Below are 18,530 nucleotides of genomic sequence, written 5' to 3'. Positions count from 1 at the left end.
TCCTTTTAACATATAATGACCTTGTCCTTTGATTTAATGAGAAAATTATACCTGCTGCACTCAGATTTAACAAACTCTCCAGAATTAAAGATATACCAAAGGATGGGGGAAAAAAAAAGTAGAAAAAGAAATGAGACCTCACACTTACAACCCAACCATCTGGCAGAAGAAAGCCCAGAGATACCAGCACAGAGACCTGTGGAGCCTTTGCTGTGACACGGGCAGGAGCAGAGAGGGGGAAAGCTGTGCAAGGGCTCCTTCCCCCTCAGGTGCACTGACCTTATTAATGTGATATAATGTGAACAATGCACATGTTAAATGCCAAGTCACATATGTGCTGCTGGTAGCAGGGAATGCAAAAAAGACAACAGTGCCTGCATCGGTGCACTGTAATTATAACTTGAGAAGGCTTCTGTAATCTTAATTACAAGCAGGTTGCCTAACCTGTGTTAAGGCCATACATCTCAATTCTGAAGGTTGCAGTAGTAGCCCGTGTCACAAAGGACTGTTGATTTGTTCATTAAAAATCTTATTTAAAATTTCAATGAATTTAAATGGTTCTCTTCAACTCATGAAAAAATAGGGAGGCCTGACACCATTAAAGAAATCTCTTCTCACGTGTGGAAGTGGAAGAGTGAACTCCTAATTCTCATTCTAGCTTTGCTTTAGACACTGTATACTCCTGACTATGTTTCTTTTACTTTCTACCTTTTAGAACTCTGCAAACTGCCACAATTCAAAAGATTTGAAATTTGTGTGCCCAACATCCAAGGAGCTGTTGCACAAACAACATAACAATGCAAGTGGCTGCACTTGCTTTCCACTGCTTTTTACTTGCAGCTGAAGAAATCAGACTGAAGTTCAAACATGTATGACTTTAGTATGACTTCTCTTGCTTTTTCCAGGGTGAGCCCTGTGCTGGTTCAGGGGCACAGACAAGGAAAGCAGAAGCTTTAAGGGAGTGGTTTGTCCTTCCCTCCCTGCTTATTTCTTTGATTTTGTGCAGGGTTTTAATTTCACAAGCACATTGAGTGGAGAGACAGATGAGATCAGAAAGGGATTTCTAAGGATGAACAGTTCCACAGGGATCACCTAGGACAACCCATCTGATGCCCTAACAACAGATATATTTTTGAACAATCAACCTGAAGAATTGCTTAATGAATATTAGATTATATTAAATATACAGGTTACATCTAAAGCCTGACTAAAGCAACTGGATACTGACACTTATTTTCCTTTAGAAAAAAAATGAAAACAAGACTGAACTGAAGACTACTGAATTTATGTTGCTTCTCCTGATATTCCCCTCTGCTGACTTCAGAGCAAATTACTCACAAGGAAATAAAAACCTCCCAAAGCCAAGTGCTGGTTGCAGTGAAATGCAGAAGAAAAGCAGGAGGCAAACAGCCATGCTGGCAAAATTCCCAGGTATCAGCCTTGTGCAGAGCTGTCACAGCAGTGATTAGCAAGGTAGAGCCCTGTCCCCTGGTTTCAGGGGTCCTGCGATAACTTTCCTGCCTGTGATCGATCTTACAAACCACCACAGCGTGGCACTGTGACATTCCAGCTGCAAACCTGGGCTCATTTCCCTGCAGCCAGGCTCCTGACACAGCCCCCAAAACAGCCCCTGGCCCCTAAAGCAGCTGGGGCGTTCTGCAGCTCTGCTCCCCCAGTCCCCATCACCTCCAAGCATGGATCCTATGCCAGAGGCTCCTGGGCTCCCACTTTGCAGGATTGCCTGTGGGAGCAAGGGGGCAATCCCAGTGCTGAGTGACTGTCAGCAGCTGTGCTTTGGGATTGTGGAAAGGGAATAAAGGCTGCTTTTCCTTAGTTCTCAAAATAACCCCATCCTAGAGCTAACAGTTTCTATTCAGTGAAACGCTTCTGACAAACCAATATTTTCTATCAGAAAATAAAAAACAAATTATCAAAGAGCTCCACCCTCAACAGCCCCATGGATATACACAAAGTCCTGGCCCACTCCAATGAGTATTTCTGCACCATTGCAAAATATTTTCTAAGGGACCCTTAGAATTCTGAAGAATATGTACTTGTACATCACAGAATGAAACAAAACAATCATTCAGCACTCTCAGAATAGTTTGAAATAAATATTGCAGCCAGCAAGACTGCAAAAAACCTGTTCATTATAGAAGGTGTTACACCGGTTTTGTTGATTGGTGGCCAACCAAAGCCTGCCAAAGTGGTTTGTGGGTTGGTTTGGTTACTTTCTTCTCCATCTTAATATAATATACTCTCATGAAAGGCTGCAGCCATTCTGCCCGCATCTCTAAAGGTGGCAGGAATTGCAATGAACTGTTCAGGGCCCTGTCACAGCCCTACTTCATCTGCCTCGTGGCTCTCAATTGAAACACTGATCAAGTCTGGCCCCACTGAATTTTTACAATTAAAGTTTCAAGGTGACATACTATGGCATAACATTAAGCATAGATTTCATTTGTCCTTCATTAATAATCAACCTTACAGTCAAATATCCATTAACATGAACTGCATAATAAAATCAACAACAATTTCAAATGAATTCCCATATGAACAAAACATTTCAAATGCTTAATAGTTCACACTCTTCTTTCACCAGATACAGTTCAGTAGCAGTCTAGGTCTTTGAAATCTTCATAATGCTTTTTATCTTTTGAAATGAAACATTTCCCTTAGACTTTCATATCACCCCTATTACTTTACATCAGTGCCAAGTCAATTCCCTTTCTGGATTTCATCTTTCCTCTCATATCTCTTTTGCCATTTAGCAAACAACATCCTGTCTCTGGATCTTCTCAGGGTATTTACTCACAAAAAAAGGATACTGTCCTAACCAAAATGACCAGAATCAGAACAAAGGCAGCCCTCCTCTGCTTCTTAGGCTGGCATGTGCAAGAAGTGAAAACTCAGAGACAGAGATGCATCAAACAAAGAAAATTAACCGTTGGTTTGCTATATAGAACTTAACCTGGCAATGGAGACCCTCTAGTATCACCAATTATTGTACTGTATTATTATAAAAATAATCTTTCAACAATGTAAATTTATGTCTTTTTTGCTGCCCTGTAGATTTTTTATTTTCCCAAGCAAGAAGGATTACAACCCTCTTTGCTCATATAACCTGGTGGTATTCTGTTCAGGAGCACAACAGCTCTAAAGAACAAAACTCCCAGCCATTATCATTATTAATAAAGAAAAAATTCCCAATTGTGACTGGAACCTTTTAAGATTTCAGATTGAGCTGCTTTTCCTGGTTGGGAGCAGTGTGATTGCTTGTGTTCTGGGGAGTAGAGGTGACTTTGTCATGCTCAAAATCTGCGCTTTTTGATGTTAACTAACTTCCTATAAAACCTTGTGAATGCCAGATAAGGAGGCTTTTACCTGAGAGCAGCTAAGTCTGATAAGTGAGGTGTTTGATTATGCTCAACTAAGATTAGGAGAAAGTTATTGATGCCTTATCTCCAAAGGACTATTCAGTTCAACAGCTATCTCAGTGAGAAGCTGTCCTTTTTCTCTCCCTGACAAAGCCACAATCTAACCATTTTAAATCCAATCCACTTACAGCACTCAGACAATGCTCTTCATTTACTGTAGCTGAAGTTGCCACATTCCCATGGCAGACTAGGATAATATTTATTACAAGATCCAGAATGGATATTCTTTGGAATTTTCAGGCACTAAACACTTTAGACAATAAAGGTTTCCCAACACTTCTCCATCTTGAGAGGAAAGCACAATTTTTAAAGTACTGCTTCCATTACATAATGCTCCTCTGAACATAATGCAGAGCAATTTCCCAGTACTTTATAAAATCTATTCCTTTAGGCTACCGTTTACATCCTAGGAATTGCAGCCATATCAACCATTTGCATGGAGATCATTAATATTTAAAGTGGGACATAGAACTTAAGCAACTGAAAAAAATCTGCACTCACAGAAGGCCACAGCACCCTCCTTCTGTGCCCTTCTGCAGTGGCAGCAGCAGTGCATCCCCTCTCCCCACTGATGGCTCTATGGAGTGGTAGTTGCTGTTTTAATTAAAAGTTTGGAAGTTTCCTGTTGCTTAGACAGCCACTCCAAGAGAGGAGTCCTGGATCCCAGGTGTGTTTTATGAACATGTTGGCACTGCTGAGCAGGGACAGAACAAAGCACCAGACCCTGAACCCCTGTGCTGTGTGACTAAAACCTCTCCTCTCCTCCCTGCAGCCCAGGGGCCCTGAAGTGGGACTGAGCCATGCTCTGCAGACCTCCATGCCCAGCACTCCTGGTCACATTCCTGCCCCTCCAGCTCCCAGCTCAGGGCATCTGCTGCTTGTGAATCTCATACCAAGGTGCCCAGTTCCCAAAATATTGCCCAATCTAATGATCAGTTCTCATCTGCAAACTTCAGCATGTGTTTGGGCAGCCCCAAACTTCTTGGGAACTTGATTTATTTCTGCTGGAATGATGTGAGAGCACGCTTGGACTTTCAGTGAACTTGACCTTCTCTCCTGCTGTAAATTGCCTGACACACTGCTGGAAGTACAGAGACTTTGTCAAGAAATTGCAATTATCAAAATACATGAAACTGGAGATACAATTTGCACTTGTTCATCACACCATTCCATTTTCATACTGTTGTATTTTTTCTCATTTTAATTGAGTTCCTATGCTGCAAATTAGTCTCATAGTGCTCCTGCCTTGTTCTGGCTTAAAGCAGACATCCATGAGGTTCCCCACTGAAAAAGCTAAATTCTTCCTGTGAGGGATATTTAACTTCCTTGCTAATTCCACAGCAATAGCCAATTTAATACAGGTTTACTATTAGTTCTCTATTCTTTTCCAGGCCATGCCTTCTTCCAACATACAAAAGTGAATGTTAAAAAAACCCACCCTAGTATTGTGGCTGTCTGTTGTGAATAGATTTGTGAGATGATAATGCCAAAAATGCAGATGTGGTGTCTGGAATTTGTGCAGGTAAGCAAACTAAACAGAGCTAGGCAGTGCCGTATTTATCTAGCACAAATATGTATGTTCCACAAATATAAAAAGAAAGTATTGATTTGCTACTGATACAAGCTCTCTTTCCCCCAAGCTCTACTGGCTTAAAGCCCTTTATGGAACATACTCTTGTTGATCATCAAATACAGCACATTCCTACATCAGCAGTGTAGGAGGGAAGATTATTCCTCTGAGAATTACTGTATTCAAGAGGCAAGTGATAATATCATCACAAAATAGACAAGTTACATTTAAAATTAAATAAAATAACGCACCAGAGGTTTCTGCATCTCCTAATGCTTTTTTATTTCCCAAACTTGTCTCTTACTGGATCAGGCAGAACAGTGCTTTACTTCCATGAATTTTTAATTTGATTTCGTCAAAACTGTGGTGAATTTTCCCTACCTTTTCCCTAAGCAGACTTAAAAACAGCTTACAGACTTTGTACAGCCAGAGCAACTAAAATAGGCTCAACATGCCAGATAACAGCATTGGTTTTACTTGAGAGTAAATACACAACGTTTTGCTTAGAGTTCATCTTTTGGCAAAGCAGGTAATTCACTTGTTTGCAAATTGCATTCACAGGCTTCACTCACTTCATGAGAGGTTGTAGGGCTCAAAGGTGTTTCTGCAGCATTCTTCCTTGAAGTAAGAACAATGTCACCATTATTAAAAATCTGCACTGCATCCAGGTGTGTCATAGAATCATAGAATGGTGTGGGTTGGAGGGGACCTTAAAGCCCATCCAGTGCCACCCCTGCCATGGCAGGGACACCTTCCACTGTCCCAGGCTGCTCCCAGCCCCAGGGTCCAACCTGGCCTTGGGCACTGCCAGGGATCCAGGGGCAGCCCCAGCTGCTCTGGGCACCCTGTGCCAGGGCCTGCCCACCCTGCCAGGGAACAATTCCTAATTCCCCATATCCCATCCAGCCCTGCCCTCTGGCACTGGCAGCCATTCCCTGGGTCCTGGCACTGCAGTTCCTGAGGAATTGTCCCTCTCTGGTTTCCCTGCAGCCCCTCAGATCCTGAAAGGGGCTGTGGGGTCTCCACACAACTTCTTCTGTCCAGGCTGAGCAGCTCCAGTTCTCCCAGCCCAGCTCCATAGGGGAGGTCTCAAATTCCCAAGTAGCACTGGAGTTTCACAACCTGTTATTCTCTATGAAATGGTCATTCTGACATTTGTACTTTATTTTTTCTTCTCCAGTGAGCTGACTCTGTTTTCTGATCCAAAACTTTTAGATGAAGCAACCATTCCTTTGGCAGAACCATGGTGGTGACACTTTCCACTGTGACAACTATCAGGGACTTTGGGGTTCAGTGAAGCACAGGGAGCTACTAAAGCACTGCAAGGATTGCAGGAATTTCCTGTAGCACTTATTTGATAAATATAGCCTGGGTTTAATCCTTTCTCGTCCTGGGGAGGCAGAAGTTAATTTGTTTTACATGCAAGCAGCAACCATTTGGGTCAGCCTGAAGAAACCATTTTGGACTGTCAACATGCATCTAGGGGAGCCTTGAGACAGAGTGGGAGACAAATTGACCAAACGTTGATTTATAACAACAGTCAGCCAGAGGAGGCAGAAATGTGAAAACAGTGCAAGCAGAGTGTGAAACCCAAACCTAAACTGTCAGGGAACTGAAAGAACAACCAGATGCTTTCTGCAGTGACATAAATCGAAGCAGAAGTCACCAGGCAGAGATATAAGCAATGCTACCACAACACGTAAATAATCTGACTCGCTCTAAAAGAGTTGTTCTGTGGTGCTGAAACCAGCTGCTGGTTGCATAAATCACATCCCCCCCCAGATACAAACAGGGTAGGACACGCATGCTTCGGAGAGAGGAAACCATGCCACAGAGTTGGAGTATTCTCTCCTGCTGGAAATGCAATCTAGGACAACGAAATTGTCACATTCTGGGTCTAAAAGAATACCAGTGGATTAGAGAGTAGCTCCTGCTGGCACTACTCTTTCAATTTATCCCCAAGTATCACATGAACATTACTGTTACTGCTTCCATTCTGCATTAAGAGATGAAGAAATTGGTTACAGACCAGCAAGAGACCATTCAAACAAATGAACAGCTAAAAACTACAGAGGCAGTAACTCCTTAGTGTACAAGTTACAGCATTCCAGGATGCAGGAATTTATATTTAATTCTACAGCTGACTGTAATTCTATTGTTCCTGTAAGTCAACAGCTATCATTAAGCAATAACCACTTCAAGTATCTGCAATCTTCTGAGTTTCAGAGCACAGAACTGAGATATTCTAGTCTTATGTCATATTGCCAGGTAATCTTCCAAACTGAAGTTTATATACAAGCACCTTGTGAACCTCATTCTGAAGTAATGGTATCACTACTAAATGCTCACCATCAAAGGTTTCAAGTATGTGAAGGCTGATTTTGAAAAGAGTATCTCCAAAACCTGAGATCTACCTGGAACACCTCTGGCCTCACCATGCATTTATGAAGTCTGCTTAAACTTACCTACACTATTTCTATTATTAAAATAATAATAATAAAAAAGAATTGCACAAGTCTTTATGTCAAAATGCACCTAAAAATTTCATCTCCAAGCCCTTCTCAAAGGATAGCACACATTGATTAACTGAATTAGTTATTGCCTTTGTGTAAGAAGCAAAAGAAAAAGAAAAACCCACTCATTTTCTTTAAACAATTCAAACTTGGAGAAAGGCACTGGACTCTGCAGGGAAACATCTTCTCTCAGAGCAAACACCAATTCAGTAAACAAGAGAAAGGAGTAACATAATACTTGTCTATATCTCACTTTCTTTTCCACTTCTTTTCTTTGTTCATCCTTTAATGCAAGAAATAAAAGATACTTTCTCTATGTGCCTTTTTCATATAAAAATACAAATGTATACAAAGAGAAATCATTATTGGGGAAAGAGAACACACTACAATCTTAGTGTGTTTTAGCACTACAGAGCCTTATTCACCTTGCCAGAAAATATTCACTCCACAGAGACATGAAGCAAGATAAGGGGGGAAAAAGGGTCTGACATTGAGGTATGAGATAAAGGTCAGCAAATCACATGGGCATTCTTATGTCAAGATTGAGCCATGAGGTAAATTACTCTGAGCCCCATGGAGTAGCTTCAGAAAGTTGTTTGGAGATTCAAAGCCTGTACAAACTAGTCTGCTGGCAGAGGGTGGAAATCAAACCATGAACTCAATCACTCCCAAGTGATCATAAAACCCAAAAATCCCAACAAAGCTTGAAAATATCCACAAGCAGAAAAGAAAAGCACATGCTCATGTTGTCCACTTTCTGTAAGCAGCTGTTTAATATGCACAAAACTCAGTAGACTATTTTCCACTGATTGGAAACTTTTCAGATCAATCATATCAGAAACCAAAGGCTGTCTCTACCCCACCACCCCAAACTAAAAATATCTCCACCTTCTGAGGGAGCTTTATGTTGTTTTCAATGCTCCTTGTCTTTTCAAATGCTTCCATTTTGTCATCAGCTTTGTTTTGGCAGGTAGGTTCATTTGCAACTTGGAGAGTTTTTTGTACTGTTTTATCCTCTTCCCCTATCTCAAATATGTTGAAAGATTTGCCTTTTAAAAAAGGTTTTATGACAGCACATAATGGAGATCTTCCTTTTAACACTCAGAGGGATGGAAAGCTGGTACAACATGCCTTAACCTGAAATTGGCACAGAAAAAAGTACAATATAGAAATCAGGAGAAATTCTGGCTTTTTGTCACTTCTCCTCATCATCGTTTTGCCTTTCATGTTTTATCTAAATCCATTGGGAAAGGGGAACGCAGGATTAAACCAACATGACTTAACATATGTTTCAAGACAGGACCAATATAAACAAAGGTGTTGAATGATATTTTCATATTTTCAATGTCCACACATGCACACAATCTGAATAATGAAAAAATGTCTTGGTTTGACAGCTTTTGCAATGGGGAACACTGGAGAATTATTACATTTTCCTAGGAAGAGCTGAGCCTGTGAGGTTTCAAGATACAGCAGAAAATACAAAGGCTACTAAGACAATACAGTATTGTGACCAACATTTATTTTCTTTTAAGGAGCAAGGAAAATTTGAAACAAAATAAAGAATCAACTTCCAGGCTCTGTTGCATTAAAGCATAATACAGACTTGGTTTTCTTGTACTAACCCCAGGGAAGTGGCACTCCCAGTAGATATTGTGACTTGGTCACTGTACAAGAAAATATCAGGATTTAGGAATCATGGAACTGAAAAAACACACATAATATAAAGGGGTATCTTGGAAAGTGATTGAATATATAAGAAATAGGAAATAAATTCCTGCTTTTCAACCACTAAGAAAATGTATGACAACTTCATGCATTACTCCAAATTTACAACTGGAGAAGACAGCCTGGACAAGAGAAGGCTCCTGGGAGATCTTAGAGTTGCCTCTAGGGCCTAAAGGAGCTCCAAGAGAGCTGGAGAAGGACTTGGGACAAGGGCTGGAGGGACAGGACCCAGGGAATGGCTGCCAGTGCCAGAGGGCAGGGCTGGATGGGATATGGGGAATTAGGAATTGTTCCCTGGCAGGGTGGGCAGGCCCTGGCACAGGGTGCCCAGAGCAGCTGGGGCTGCCCCTGGATCCCTGGAAGTGCCCAAGGCCAGGTTGGACACTGGGGCTGGGAGCAACCTGGGACAGTGGAAGGTGTCCCTGCCATGGCACCCACTGGATGAGTTTGAAGGTCCCTTCCAACCCAAACCATTCTGTAAGTCTGTGAACTCTACCCAAAATGAATGGGTCAGCAATGGTTGCTTTTTGGTTCTCTGTTTCTCATCACCTCTTTCACAACTGCAGCACACAAGCTGCTACCAGAAGTTTAACACAGAAAATCAACACCCATCTTTCACAATTTCTTTTTGTTTGGCCATCAAATACAACGACTTGAAATTGCCAAGCAATTCAAAAAGTGCCAGATAATGCTGCACAGAAAAGTTCTGCAGGAACATGGATGAGCTACTTCTCACCACCCCAGCCACAACAGCTGTGTCTCTGCTCTTGACCTATACCAAGCAAACACAAAATCATTTCAGTTTGGTATGAAGTGAACTATTCTGTCTACACCAAGGGGTTTTTTTGCATTTGATACTGGCAGACAAGTATCAAGCATGGCAGGGACAATTATCTTAGGTCAGCATGCAGCTGTGTGTATGACCTGCAGATCTCATTTCACATGAAGCCAAAGGTCTTGTGGGACAAACACATAACAGAAAAGAGACTTTGCTGAGTTCTTTTCTTCACATCTGAAAGAGCTTTCAGGATATGTACAGCTCTGCTAATAGAAAACTCAAAACTATCTGCTAATTTACTGAGAAAACACCATATCACCTGTACAGTTTCAATTCTTCCTTCTCCTCAGTATCAAAATTGTCTTAATGTAATTGAAAAAATATAGAAACATGTTTCAGGCTTTTAGATCAAAACTGATCATCATTACCCAATCATATGCCAGCACAGCCTTCAGGAAATTCTAGGCTCTCTTCCATATTCTCTAGAACAAGAACCTGCTGAAATTCAGGCTTATTGAACACAGACTTAATTTAAATTGAGAGTAATATGCCCAATCACTTCAGTAAGTAATCCTTTCATCTTGAAAATGCAATTCATATATTTTTGCTTCATAGCAGGCAAATGAATTACAATATAAGAGGTGGTATGTTTTTTGTTGTTTTTTTTTTAATAAATTGTTGAGAATTATGAGTAAATCATTACAGGAAAGGTGATTCTGGAGTCACAAGATTTATTCCTCTCACTACTAAATCTGACACTTAACTGAGGGCTGGATTCTTGTTTGTGAGCTTGCACAAAGTAGGGACTTTGTGCAAGGATAAGGAACATGAATAGCAATAAATAGATCTTAAATAATAATTTTTAAAAGTAGATTTAAACACATTTTACTCAGGAAAATAATGACTTCACAAAATCCCTTATGTTATTGATTACATAATGCATTTTAGAATAAATTACTTTTACCAACTATGATTTTAATGACTTAGTCTTAAACCAATCATCCAGATTAAAAGGCTGATGCTAATTTCACTCTACTATTTAACAGTTACCACAGTTTATTCATCAGTTATTAAGATTTCAGTTCAATCAAAACATAATAGCCACAAAAACAGGGTAAAAGGAAACACAGACATTTCATTTTTCAGAGCAGATACAACATTGCTCTGCTTCCCTAAACAGGAGCCTCCCTCAGCAGTTCTTTCTTTCTTGCACAGTGATCACAGCAAAATTCCACAGGTCCCTCTACTGGCAAATTAATTCTTGCATTCTAATTAAAAGCATTTCAAGCTCATACTTTTCCCTGGCTGTGTTGTTGTCAGCATGGATTTGCATTCCCATTGTGCAGAGCTGGTCCCAGTCCCTGGACTGCACACCAGGCTCTCTACGAGAGCACGGAGACTGCACTTCCCACTGCTGGTGTGTCCATCCAGCCACCCCTTCAGACAGGCACTTATCCACCTGGAGTAGCTACTCCACAGTTTTCCAAGGATATTACAATTTCCTTTATTTGTAATTTTATTTTTGTTTATTTGCTCCCCAAACACTTTTTATTTGCTTCCCAATATCACTCAAAGCTGATACCACATTTCAGCAAGTACCATTAAGTACTAAGTTTTCTATTGTCCCTGCAGTGATTTCTTTACTTTGCATATAAAATCTGAATTTTGATTCATTAACAGAGTTTATACCAAGCAGATCCAGACCATTTAATTTACAACTCCTTATTGCAAAGTTGCCTAGAAAACTTATACAAACTTGTTAATTTCTACTACTGAAATAACTGAAGGTTGGTCTGAAATGCTTCTATTACTGTTGCATCTCAATTCCCCTTACATTTACCACTGTACTTACTGCTTTTCTTCAGCACTTAAAAATTTAAAAAATTTTAAAAAACCCATGAATCTCAGAAATTGCAAATTTGCAAATTTTAATGCCTAGGGACATTCTCAAAACCACTGATGTAAATCTTAGCTGCAAAATTGCAACAAGGGTTTCCAAGTCTTTAAACGTGAGGATTGCTTCTGGATTTTTCTAAAGTAGGAAATCAGAAATGCAGCACATGTTCACACACAAAGGGTTTGAGTTCTTTTTTTTTTTAGCCACTTCATTATTTTAAATGAAAGAAAGCACCTGGATGAGTACAAACAATGGAAGAATAATTTTGATCTCAGTTACACACTAAAAATAAACATTTTGCCTGAAGTCAATCAAAGATTACAAATAGACATACATTCAGAACCTTCTAACTGCAGCTAATCAAGGAAATTGGAAAGGTGTGTTGCCTCTCAACTAGTGAAATCAAAAGCCATAAAAACCAGATGGAAGCAGAAGAGCTCAAAACACAACAGTGTGAACCACATTTTGAGTTCTCACAGACCAGCAGCTCCAGGCAGCACGAACAAGTCAGGCTGTGGGGCTTCACAAACTTTGAGAAAAAAAAAAAGAGGCAGTTGGTTACATGTCTCAGTTGGTTGGGTTTTTTTTGTTGTTTTTTCTTTGTTGTTGTTGTTTTCTTGGGTTTTTTAATTTCAAGAAAAATTTCTCTATTGAAAGGGTGCTCAGGCCTTGGCAGGGGCTTGCCCAGGGAGGTTTGGAGTGCCCATCACTGGAGGTGTCCCAGGAAGGGCTGGAGGTGGCACTCAGTGCTCTGGGCTGGGGACAGGGTGGGCATCGGGCTGGGTGGCCTTGGAGGTCTCTTCAACCCAAATGATTCTGTGATTAATTACAATTTTTCAGTGATCTTAGGAAGAAATGTTTCCCTCTAGAAGTTTTCTCTTTTTAGTTTGATCTATGCTGCTTTCAGCATCTCTCTGCCTCTCTTAGAGCATTCCCTCCTGTTGGTTTTTAAACACAAAAACAGCCTGCATTAGAGCCAGGCATCCTAGTATGAATTAGATCATCGTTAGCAGAATCCCCTTGGGAAAGCTGAATTAAATCAGATTCAAAAAACCCCAAAAAACACTCTCTCCCTTTACATGCAGACCACTGATTTGCAAACCCGTAAAGCTGAAAATCCAGGCAGATATGGCCACTTCTAAAGATTTTAGATCAGGTGATTTAGACCACCTGCTTAAAAGCACCATGAATCTCTTCAGTGGACAAATACTAATTGTAATAATGCTAGGACAGTCAAAATGGTTAATCACTCACCCAATAGGAAAGTTAAAACTAAATTCACATCTGCAAGAGTAGATATCACCCTAACTTCCTGCCATTGTATAATCAGACAAATCTCCTTACCCTTCCTTATTCTGCAGTTAAAGCTGTGTTTTATTTTGGGAGCAGGTCATTGGACAAAACCACCTTACACTTAGCAACTAAACTTTAGAGAAGTTATTTTAAGCTCAACTTAATTTGACAACATAGTGTGTTGGGGTGTGGTTTTGGTTTTTTTAGTGTCAGGTGTCCATACAAAGTGCAATTATCACAACTGCTCATCCTGCCTGGTGCCCTGGACAGGCCATCCTCACTCTGCATCATCAACTCCTTCAGCAGTGCACTCCTGGTCCCCACTGCTTTCCTTTTCCATCAAATTTTCCCTGCTGCACTGTCCCAGGTTTTCAGAAGCAGCTGGTCAGGGCACCTCAGGTGACTCCAAGTGAGGTCCATGGCTTACATGGACCAAACATTTGGGTATTTTAGGGTCAGAAGCTGCAGTTCAGCAGCAAGAAATTGGCTTTAGCAACAGCCAGCTCCACCACTGCAATATTACATGTATGGTGTGAAAAGAGAAAGAAGATGGTGATTTTTTTTTCCTAAGTGTTTTCCCAGCATTTCCTTTGAGGAGAAAGCTGCCAGCCTGGTACAAGTTTAGTCTCAGCTCCAGATGTGACAGGACTGAGATTCACTGCCACCTTCAGGAGTGATCAAGTTGCTGATGGAGTTATGGATTGCCTCCCATCCTCTCCACTTGGTCTTCCCATAGAGCCCAAAGGGGCATTCTAATGGATCAGAAGGACTCAGGGAATTGTAGTATTGTAGGATATTTTTATTAATTATATAAATTGTATATATATTCATTGTGTATTAATTGTAGTATATCCAAAACCTATTTCAGACACAGGTTTTTTAATTTTTTAAAGCTCCTGTAGTGAACCCTCTCCTTTATTGGTTTCTTTTCCTTGGGGGAAAAACCCACACATTTCTAAGTCAATAGGTATCAGCAAAAGGCTTTAAATTCAATACTATAATTCTAATGAAGATTAATTTATTTTTCACTTTTATAAGTTTTTTGGATGCAATTCTGCTTCCAGTGGAAACCAATTGCCAAGAGTGTCACAAATTAGACAACTGAGAAGTAAGCAGCAAGGTTGTTAATTACTAGGATTAATTTAATGAACTTAGTCTCATTAAGCTCCATGAGCCATGCTGTCTATAGGAGTGTGTGAAGGGCCACACCAGGAAAGTCAGGAGGCAATTAGGGACACTGCTGGGAAATTTTGTGAGGGGGGAAAAGAATAACAAGGCAAATGTTATGTGGAAACCACATTATTACTGAAACAGCCAAAGGTAAGAATAAAAATAATAATTTAAAAAAGGTCATTTTGGTCCCAACAAAGTATATTCTCTCCTAAAAGCAGATAAGCAAATGCTTCAACGATGATGTTTTCTGGCAGTCCAGGCCCCTCCTCAGGTGAGAAATTGTCTAACAAAGCTTTCCCATACCTGAATATTCTCACTACTGGTTCCTGGCTACCAGTCCTGCCTTCAGCTATTAGGTGAAATCAGCATTCATATAAAAGCATGGCTAAGGGACTACAATTTAATAAGATGCTACAATACAATGTTGCTTTCAAGCCTTTTGAAACTGAAAAATGTGAATTGATAAAATCATGAAGTACCACTTATAAAATAAACCCTACTTCTTCCTGTTAATCAAATCTACAGCAGAAAAGACCAGCTACCAACACAGACTCAAATCACTGCAATTACACAAGAATCAAAGATAATTTTTACCTTTTTAAACCACAAGTTATAGCCTTCAAAAACCTTGAAGCTCCAGATGATTGGAGCTGATGTACCAGAGGAATTATAAGCTTCCCTAAAATATTTAAACCACCACCCCAGTATTCCCAGGAGAAATAGCACCATCCATGACATCCATCTGATGACACCATCGAGGTGTCACAGCAGGGACAGTAACAAAGGCAGTGATGTCTCTGGGAAAATCCAGCTAAGAAAAGTGAAAAAGCACTTGAAAAGCAAGGAAATAAACAATCTTGTGGGCACTGAGGTGGGAATAAGGTGCAGGAGGGAACGTTCCCAGTGCTGGAGTGGACTTTCCTGCAGCCTGGGCACAGGATTGTCGTGGCACAACATTTACCTGCTGCATGTGAAGAGTCACTGGACAGACACCCACACTGCATCCCAGGGAAGTGGATGTGTCCTGGAGGAGCTGCAGTCCCAAATCAGAGCAGGTTTGTCCTGGAGGACTGCAGCATGCAGAAGGATCTGTGCTGGAGCTGGGGAAGGCACAGGAGGAAGCAGCAGCAGCCCTGAAGAGACCACAGCCCCTCTGAGGCAATGGCCTGGAGGCACTCCAGGAGCTGGGAATGAAGGACTGAAATAGAGCCTGGGAAAAGGACGTGGGGAAAACTATTTTTGGGTTTGCCTCTGTTTCTTACCACCTACATCTTCTTTAATTAATAATAAATGAATTGTCCATGAGGCTGCGTGGCCTGTGAAGATAATGGTCAGGGATCTCTCTGGCTTTAGCTTTTCTGGGAGATGTTTCCCTTTTCTCCTTGAGGGAATTCAGAGCAGCTTCCCCAGGTCACCCAGCACAGCATCAAAGGAGGGATGAGCTGTGACACAAGAGCAGCATTCCCTGGCTGCTGAGTGCCCTGCCAAATGCACTCATGGAGCCAGGGGAACACTCTCCACAACCTTAGGAGGAAATAAGCAACTACTCTAGTAATGTGATTTGATTAATTAGCTGTAGCAATTACTGTGTGGAAACCATGCACAAGCCCTGTATATTCCATTTCCTTTGTTATTATTTATAAAGCTTTCAGAATCCTTTGTCTTCTTCAAGGGGGAATATTTAGATGGAAGTACAGAGGTACTGTTTCTAACTTCTCCCTCTAAATAATTAAGGCTTGATATTAACATTTGAATATTTTCATTTTTCTATTATCTTAACTAAGATATAATTGATATTCTATCCATCCTATACAGTTTTTGAGATCTTATGGTATGGGTGTACTGACACTGATTGGGTTGAACACAGTCAGAAGTTTTTTTTTTTTTAGCATGAACACAATAAAAGAAGTAGGTGGTGGAGAATAAATTTTTAAAATGGCTACCCTTGGGAAAGGAATGGAAATATAGCAGCATTTTCCTATTTGTCTAACATATGGGAGAGATAAATGTCTGTTAGTGAAACTACATTAATTCCCTACAGGAAAGTCTTATCTGTAGCTCTGACCACTGCACAGATTTGCAGATATTAAATACTGATGACGTAAAATGGACAAGTTCTACTTTTGATGCTATTTAAGAACATATCTTCATAAAGTTAAATAATTTCAAATTAAAAAAAAAAGTGTTTCCCAATTTTACAGATAACTCATAATTAGCTGCTCAAATGCATAAGAGCCTGGTAACTACTCCCTTTCCCATAAATTATTCTATAACTGTGTTAGATTCCAGTAGGGATTTTAAAGTACTATTTTTTTAAATGTGCATCTAATTTGTTTAGAGCTTCTGCTGGATGTGTGGGTGGGATTATTAAAGTAACATATTAAAGTAACTATGTTAAATTAAAAACAAAACAAAAAAAAAAAAAAAAAAAAAAAAAAAAAACCACCAAACAAAACAACCCTGGAACATAAAGGTGTATCCCAGAATATTTACATGGTAAGATTTGACTCTGCTTTGGCTTGCAGAAAATGCCCTTTTAGATGATTATAAAAGTTGTACAAGTACATAAATTTTAAAGGTTTTATGCCATAATTACTGTGACAATCACATTTTCCCTGCTAGAAATACAAAAACAGTTGGGTACATCTCTTGATGATAAGACTAAAAGCATATATTTTGAACAAGTAGGTAACAATGGAGTCTAGTTTAAACTGAAATTCTTTTCAGTTCTACTAAAATGCTGTGTATTTTACCAGGGCCAGCCCAGCTTGGAAAGTGTGGGAAGGCTCCAAGACACTTTGTGTGCTCTTCCAGAACCATTTCCGAGACCTGGGAGGGGATGGAATTTGGCAATTGTGACACATCTGAACAAAATCTGACTCTCCGATGTTAGAGCAAAAGGTGATTTCTGGTGTTTCATCTTTGCTGTTGCACTTTTACAGCACTCAGTAAGGAGGCAAAGCACAAGAGTAAAAATCAAATGCAGTTTGGAAGAATTATATTGCTGGAGTGAGATCCTGAGCTCAAAAAACCTCAGGGGATTTCTGCCTGGGGGTCAGCGGGGCTGTGATTTTTCACTCCATGTGTATCTGTTAATGCTTTTGTGTGTGCATATATATATATATATATCTATATATATATATATCTGTGTGTGTGTCTATATGTATATATATGTATGTGTCTGTATGTGTGTATATATATATACACACAAATGTGTTTGGATGTGTATAAAATGAAGGAGTGCCATGGACTCCTGGAAGGGTTCAGGGGCAGGTTGGATGAAGCTCTGAGCAACCTGATTCAGGGAAAATTGTCCCTGCCCACAACAGGGGACTGGAATGGTGTGATCAAAGAGCTTCATTCCAACCCAGACCAATCCATGATTTTATGACAGTTCTTCCCTCTGCCTGTGATCCTTTTCCTTATATACATAAAAAAAGTATTTAAAAATCACTGGATACCCTTTTGTACGAGTTATAGAAACACCCTGAGTCCAACCATTCAGCTGCAATGTTATTCTTATTTTGTATCAAATCCCCTGCCTCTAATAAAAATTAATTATCTCACACTATTCAATGAGTCATGCCCAGCCTACTAATTGTCTCAGCAAAAAGTTGTTGTGGTGATTTATTTCTCCTCTTCCACTGCTACTGTCACCTGAAACTCAGGTCTATGGGAAATGCAGGATCACAGAAATGTTTTTTTCTGAGCAAAAATGGTGTTTGTGTACTCATAGATTTATGTATTTTATAACAGAGCATAATTTCTACAGGCTTTGGGGGTTTGTGCACAGCTGCTGCTGCATTTCCCATCTTCCTCACAGGTGCCACACCTTGTAGGAATTTCTACACCATGATTAATGCCATGATTTTTTGTGAGGGAAAAAAAAAGGCCTGTTATTTGTTGTTGCTCCAAAAATAATTACAAAATAAAATGAAAGCGTGGGAGATATTACTTGTTTGTTTGCATATTTTTAGTACTAATCTTCACAAAAAGCACTTCAAATCCAATATAAAGGTGTCTTATCAAACAGAAGTTACTTTCAGAATTTCTAGTATAATTATGATTTTAAAACTTCTAAGGCTCATGTCCTAGAACCAGAAGTCCTTAAAAGCATGGAATTGCAATTTATAAGCGAAGT

This window comes from Anomalospiza imberbis, chromosome 12 (genome assembly GCF_031753505.1).
Source record: "Anomalospiza imberbis isolate Cuckoo-Finch-1a 21T00152 chromosome 12, ASM3175350v1, whole genome shotgun sequence".
NCBI classification, from domain to species: Eukaryota; Metazoa; Chordata; class Aves; order Passeriformes; family Viduidae; genus Anomalospiza; species Anomalospiza imberbis.
Note: the sequence above shows the minus strand (reverse complement) of the source record.